The following is a 7,747-nucleotide window of genomic DNA, read 5'->3' as shown; positions in this document are numbered from 1 at the left end:
TATCCAATTATCTTGAAAATTTATTTGCGGATTACATTGGTTGTAATACATACACAACCTAAAATGACAAACAGCAATTGATTCACTGGTTCATCACGCTGATAGAAATATAACAGAAAAAAAAAATAAACCTTGATCATTCTGGCTTTAAGTACATGCATGATTTAAATTCATCATTTTCAGTGTCTTGATCTATTAATATGTTGATATACGTGGTAGCTTGATACATCTAAAAAAAAACATTTAAAGGCATCAAGCAAAGGGCTGTTATCCATTGTGCAAGTAATCAAGTTTTTATTCCATTTCTCTTCCAACCACAATCATGCAGCTTAATTTCACGATGTCATATCTAAATATGTGTGATAATAAATACGAAATAAGGGGTATTCACCTGCATCATTAGTAGGTGGCAGGTCTTTAACAGCACTTTGCGGGTCCGGTAAAATAGACTAACATGCTTTGAAGCTTATTTTGCCGGTCTCAAATAAATATGCATATTTTATTGTTTTATAGGTTTCTGGCAATGTTGTAGGCAAATGTATAAAAAAAGTACTGAGCAAGAAGTTATCTAACAAGTTAATAGCAAATATATTGAAAAGTAGTTGTTGAGTAAATGTATAAAAAACGAAAATTAGTTGTTGAACAGTTCTATCTTACAAACTTGAAAAGGCTCTTATCTAAAAGGCAATGTTTTTAAAATAGCACTTGACAAGAATTCCTCTTACAATTATATTTCAAAAGTAGTTGTTGAGTTATTCTATTATACAAACAAACTTTAAAACAATCTCTCTAAAAGGCAATGTTTTCAAAATAGCACTTGGCAAGAATTCCTTTTAAAATTACATTTCAAAAGTAGTTTTTGGGTAATTTTATTATACAAACCAACTTTAAAACAATCTCTCTAAAAGGCAATGTTTTTAAAATAGCACTTGGCAAGAATTCCTCTTACAATTATATTTCAAAAGTAGTTGTTGAGTAATTCTTGGCAAGAATTCATCACATTCAACTTGTATATGCTGTACCTTTACAACCCAGAATTTCAGTTTCTTTAAAAACTTCACTATAGCAGCACCCATGAATTTCAGTGTTGGAGATACTTTTTCTAGTTCATATACTGAACTAGAGGAAAAACTGAGAAGTTTTTAATCCACTAACTACATACAGTTGTGGAAAAGAGACAACAGAACAATTGCTACAGCTCGCAAGAGAATACCGAATCGCCATTTCAATACAGATATAAAGTTCTATGAGCTTTGGTATTCATGTGTACATGGTGGTAGAAGCTATATTAGTAAATCTGAAGGACAACGACCACATCAATCTACATTCAGGGCTGACTGCCCATTCCAGCTGAAACTAAGATCGAGTGACGATGGACTGAGGTTAGTTATCACAAAGTATGTTAGTGAACACAACCATAAAGTATTCAAGCAACTCTACAATTTATTGCCAGCATGAGACGTCTAGACCAGTCTGATAAAGACAGAGCAGCTGAAATGTTAAAAGTTCGGGCCAACCGGAAGATGGTATGCCAACAATTCTCTGAGGCCACAGGTAAAACGTTGTTCATGAAGGACATTCACAACATTAGCGCAGCTGCTAAGCCCAAACCTTCCACAGAAGTGAGTGTATTAAAGCAGGTTACTGACTACTTGAAATCCCAGCTAGGGCTTTCTATAGATTACTTAATAGATAAGAACAACTCGCTGGCTGTCATATTTATCCAAGATGCATCCATGCAGCACACCTTCAGCCAGTTTCCTGAGCTCATACTTGCTGATACTACTCACAAGACAAATGAACTCAGGATGCCATTCTATCCCATGACTACTGTTGATAGCATTGGTGAAACAAAAATTACAACAGCCTTCATAGTTATTAATGAAGAAGAACATATGGTCCGCCAGATGATTCAGCTCTTCAAGACCAAAAATTCCAAATGGATTGACATCAGAGTTATTGTCACAGACAAAGATATGGTCGAAAGAACTGTATTCACTGAAGAAATTCCAAATGCTAACCTTCAAATATACCTTTATCATATTCTTAGAACATTCAAGCGTGAAACTACAACTGAGAAAATGGGTATTACTGGTGATGAGAAAACCACTATCTTGGAGATCATTCAGAAGTTGGCATATGTAAGATCTTAAGAATACAATGTTCATTATGAAGAGCCACACAATTGCATAATGTACTTCTTTACTATGATTCTAGCTGGCATCAAATAAGAAAGCAATGGGTAGAGGGGCTCAAACACCAACAGATGTCTCTAGGTGAGAGGACTAATAATAGGCTAGAGTCTGTTTCAGAAGTTGAAGTCTATGACATCAAGCCATCATTCACTGCTTGAGTTCTTGTCTGTTTTCTTGTCTAACCTAAAGATGATGAGAACAGAGCATGATAAGAAAGTGTTTAAGCTGTTTTAAAAAGTGCCGTGCAATAGCCAACAGAGAAGTGCACCAGCCCTGCAGTACCAGCAATACTTAACACCATGTGCCTTCAAGTATGGGATAAGCAGTTAGAACTCGCACAGCATGTAACCACCAAAGATGATGCTGGAATCTTTACTGCTGAATCATCCGAGGGAGTCATCAGTATTACATTCACATCCTGCCAGTGTATATTCCACTTATCTCTGTTCCTGCCATGTCGTCACATATTTGCACTCAGATCCAGTCAGACAGTTTAACTTTTTGCCACTGAACTAGATGCTAAACGTTGGACTATGAAGAGCTACAAAACAGGTCACCGGGTATTCCAGCCCATAGCTGACAGTATTCCTGAACCTCCAAAAGATGTCACCAGACTGTGAATGATAGATATAAGAAGGGTCTTCTACTTGGTCAGAAACTAGCTAGAGGATTTAGCAAAGATGTGGGAAGTAGGAAAACAAGCTGCAGTTGTTGAAGTTATTGAGCAGGATTTACCAGTGATTGACATGCCAATTGACCATAATTTCAGCATCACTGAATGCACAAAACAGGATGATTTGCAAGATATACAGAATTCTGATTTAATACCTATAGGTACAGAATTATCTGCAGCCGAGGGTGAAACAGAACCACCCACTTTTACTGAGAACAGTGCAGTTCCAGAACCTGCTAATCCTAAATTAGACAATGTCACTTTGCCTCCAAAAGCCAAGAAAAGGGGTAGACCAAAAGGGTTAAACAATAATGTTCTGGGACTTCCAAAGAAAAAGTCAAGACTTGATAAGCCAACTCCATTCATCAAAAAATCATCTAATGACAGGGATCTACAGGTACTTGGCTACTTTGTCAGTGATAAAGATGCCATCCGTGCCATGCGTGGAGAGGTTCTCTCTGAAAATACGGTAGAACAAAACCCTTCTTCAATTCCAACAGCATGTCTGGATGAAAATGTTTCAATCCATAAAATCCGCCGATATTTTGGTTCAGACGGTTGGAAAGCTGTGGAGCATGTTTATGAAGCCTCAAGATTATCAGCACGGTGGACGTGTGAGCTCTGTAGTCAGGATTTGAGCAAGATGGATTCTGTGGTCTGTGACTGTTGCCTTCAGTGGGTGCACCTTAAGTGTATCGGTAAAAGAACGTTCCCGAAAGGAAAGTTTTGGGTTTGTAGAGACTGTTATGCCTAAAATTTCTAAGAGAGCTGTATTTATTTTAATTGATTAAAATATTCGTTTTAATTATTTTTTTTTCTAACTTGTAGTGAACAAGATTCAAAATTGTCTTTAAAATTATACAAATAAATTTGTTTTAAGCGTTTTGTAATTTTTTAGTTTTATTGTCATTATTTATAATATTTACAGGCAAAATAAGCTTAAAAGCAGGTTTGTCTATTTTACCAGGACCGCCAAAATAAACTTATAAGTAGGTTTGTCTATTTTACCGGACCGGCTAAATAGCCTCTTCAAATATTTATACTAAATAATTCTATTAGAAAATATATTTCCTGCATTGTTTATGGTTTATTTGTTAACATTTTTAAATTGCTAATATACTCTGTTCACTTGTCTTACATTGTCATTTGTGTTGGGATTTAATTGAATAAAGCTCTGAATATGCATTGAGGATTTATTCAGTTTCTTTCGTCAAACCACAATTTAATGCTTTGAAATGGCATGAAACGTGCCCTTTAGCCAGAAGGAAGAGACATATTGTGTTTATCTCTAGAAGCTCCTCTAACATTAGAGTATCTTTATGCTACAGTAATGTACCTGAAAAACTTCCAAATCTCATCTAGGTATGATTGTAAATTCAATATCACAAGCGAACTTAGAGCTTAACTGATTATGCTACTTATAATAACACCGTTGCAGGAAAGGAAAGGAGTTTCTTATAGCAAGCTACTGAAATGATTTCTCGAAAAAGTTTCATCTTTTTTATATATTAGGAAAAACCATTGACTGATAATTAGATGTTCTACCCAAGAATACGCTTGAGTGCAATCTAAAGAATGTTACCCGAGATGCATACTGAGATGAAAATATTCATAATGATTTTATCACTTTGACCTCCTTCGCAATTTACAGGTTTATTCTGAAGATCTATTGGTTCATTAACGTTTCTCACTATTTATTGTCCAATAAATCAACTTATTATTGTGTCTGAAGATTTGGTCAAATTCTCTCATTCAGTTTATTGACTAACCTATTTCATAACCAAACATCTTTTTCTTTAACTCCACCGTTCAATGTCTGATTTCTTCTCATGTACCAAAAATCCTCCCTCATTGTCCTTGTGAATGATTCATTGATTTATCTATAGTTCCCTCCATCACTTTCTTTTTCTCATTGTAGTACTTATTTCATTTATATTCTTATTATATGCTCTTTTCAATCTATTGTTATTAAAATCACTCTTGTCAATTCTATGCGTTTGTCATTTTGTTTATATTAATTTTTTTTCTTTTTAAATGTAAAGCGTATGTGTACATAATATTTGTGCATGCATGCAAACACGTTGAGTTAGAGAATAAATTTAATTAATGTTTGTAGAAAGAGCCAAATCAATAAATCATAAATAAAACTTTAATTCGCAACCTAGCCAGACAGTTCTAACTGCAGAAATTCTCTTGTAGAAAGTGCAATACTGTATATTTCAATTTCATTGTACCAAGAAAACAGCACAAAACTGTTTGACCTAACCACCACTCGTGCAAGAAAAAGCTAAAGACTTTAAAGTGGTTTAGACATAAACTTAGAAATATATACTTATGTTTAGAAGGAATATTGAAATAAACATAGAGGATAGCACCATAGTACAGGCACAAAATGCCTGCTGGTGATCATGCGGATTAAAAAAAATATATATATTTTCTTTAATTATCGGTGACACAAAATTTAATTCCCTTTTCCTTTTAATTCTTTACACTAACCCATATTATATATATCTATTGTATAGAATTATCATGCATGCTAAAGTTATCATCTTTTCATCTGACTAGACATGAACACAATAGACCGTTAAGCATTCATGTTGGCATCGATTTAAGGAATACTGCATAATTATAGCTTACGTCTGCCGGATACACTTAACGAACAATGCTGTTATTAAAGTTTATGTATTTTATCTTGTGTTGTATGCTGTTGTAGCAATGTAATATCAGATATTATTCAATATTGGAATGAAACTGAAGTTCTTTTTTTTTCGAATTATAGAATAGGTGAGTTGTTATAATGTTATGTGTAATGGATTTGATGGTGAAGATGATGAAGATGGTAATTGTCATTATGATGGTATTGATAATTTTAACTAATAAAATTTCCTATTTGGTTACCAATTTGTATTCGCATTCCACAATAGTAAGGCATCAAGAGACAATTTAAAAAATCTTGGGAATATTGAAAATTTTAGCTGTTCTTTCATCAATTTTATTTGTTAGATGGATTATTATTTTTTTTTTTTTTTGGTTGGGGGCGTGGAGCAGAAAAAATGATGCTATCATGAATAGAAAATAAAGATTTTCAAGTTTTTTATCATCCTGATTTTATTAAGAACTTCAAGATAAAAGTCCCTTGTTAGTAAGACAATATTTTGAAACTAATGCTATCATGACGAGTCAGTTAAATATTCTGTGGTTAAGTCGCATTATCGTTGCAATGAAATAAGAAAATGATTTTTAACTTGCTGTATTATAAAATAGTTGAAACGAGGCACTTTAATTTTTGCTTTAGTAATTGTATAAATAGAAAATGGAATTGTAGTAAAGGACGAGATGTAAAAATTGTATAATTTCCAAAGCTTGAGTTTAGGATACTTGGATTATTTAAAACCTAACTACTCATTTTACCTCAATATATACCTTTAAAATGAACTGAAAGTATATTGCATAATATAATTAAATGTATTTCAACCTCGGAACAGTTTTAGGTCAGTGATGTTGCGGTGTAGGAAAAAGGAAAAGTTTTAATTGCAACAACAGAATGGAATTCCAGGTAAGAATTTCTCTCTCTCTCTCTCTCTCTCTCTCTCTCTCTCTCTCTCTCTCTCTCTCTCTCTCTCTCTCTCTCTCTCTATATATATATATATATATATATATGTGTATATATATATATATATATATATATATATATACACACATACTATATATATATATATATATATATATATATATATATATATATATATATATATATATATATATATATATCATCTCCTCCTACGCCTATTTACGCAAAGGGCCTCGGATAGATTTCGAAAGTCATTTCTTCTTGAACTTTCATTTCTATACTTCTCCCTTCATCATCTTCTACTTCACGCTTCATAGTCCTCAGCCATGTAAGCCTGGGTCTTCCAACTCTTCTATGCCTTGTGGAGCCCAGTTGATCGGTTGGTAAACTAATCTCTCTTGGAGAGTGCGAAGAGCATGCCCAAACCATCTCTATCTACCCCTCACCATGATCTCATCGACATATGGCACTTGAGTAATCTCTTATAGGTTCATTAGTAATCCTGTCTTTCCATTTAACTTCCAATATCCTTCTGAGGGCTTTGTTCTTAAATTTACTAAATCAGTTGGAGATTGATTCATTGTCATACCACAACTCATGTCCATACAGTAACACCGATCTCACTAAACTGATATATAGTATGATTTTTATATGTAATGTCAGGTGATTAGAGTTCTAATTTTTTCTTAGTCTAGTCATTGTCTAATTCGCTTTTTTCCATTTTTTAGTCAAATCTTATTCTAGAGAACCTCTATTGGAGATCATAGTTCCTAAATACTAACCCCGTGTGATATTTCATGAATTTCTGGTAAGCAAGCATTGCCAATCCTGTGGTTTTCTACTAATAAGGACAGCATCATCAGCATACTCTAGGTAAGCTAATTTCCTATTACCAATCCAGTCCAATCCCTCTCTACCATATCCAACTGTTATACACATTACAAAATCCACGAGAAGTGTGCGAGGGAGTCGTTAGCTGCTAACTGAGAGGTAAGGTGAATGCAACTAACCATTTCAACAGACAGGGAGCTTCATATATAGGAGTTTCATAACAAGAAAGTCATGAAAATTCAAACATAAGAAGACATGAAAAGACAGGCTTAAACAGGTTCTGTTAACAGTGAGGCATAGAGCGAGATAACAATGAATTTGAAAATACCGTTATAGTCGACAAGCATGTGTGAAATACGCGTGGTACAGGAGGATAAACAACATAGGTAACAACATATTCCTTTGGAGTACTCCACTGTTCAGTTGATAGGACTCCACTAACATTAACTTTGCTCTTGCTATGTTCATGAACAAACT

The 7,747-nt window shown here is 33.9% G+C and overlaps 1 pseudogene; it reads left to right on the top strand.

Moving 5' to 3' along the window:
- Nucleotides 1-1,253: 1,253 nt before the first annotated feature.
- Nucleotides 1,254-3,779, top strand: LOC137651640 (zinc finger SWIM domain-containing protein 1-like; annotated as a pseudogene).
- Nucleotides 3,780-7,747: the final 3,968 nt, after the last annotated feature.

This window comes from Palaemon carinicauda, chromosome 13 (assembly GCF_036898095.1).
Source record: "Palaemon carinicauda isolate YSFRI2023 chromosome 13, ASM3689809v2, whole genome shotgun sequence".
In the NCBI taxonomy this organism is placed as follows: domain Eukaryota; kingdom Metazoa; phylum Arthropoda; class Malacostraca; order Decapoda; family Palaemonidae; genus Palaemon; species Palaemon carinicauda.
The sequence above is the reverse complement of the archived record's forward strand: the minus strand, read 5'-3'. Positions and strand labels throughout refer to the sequence as shown.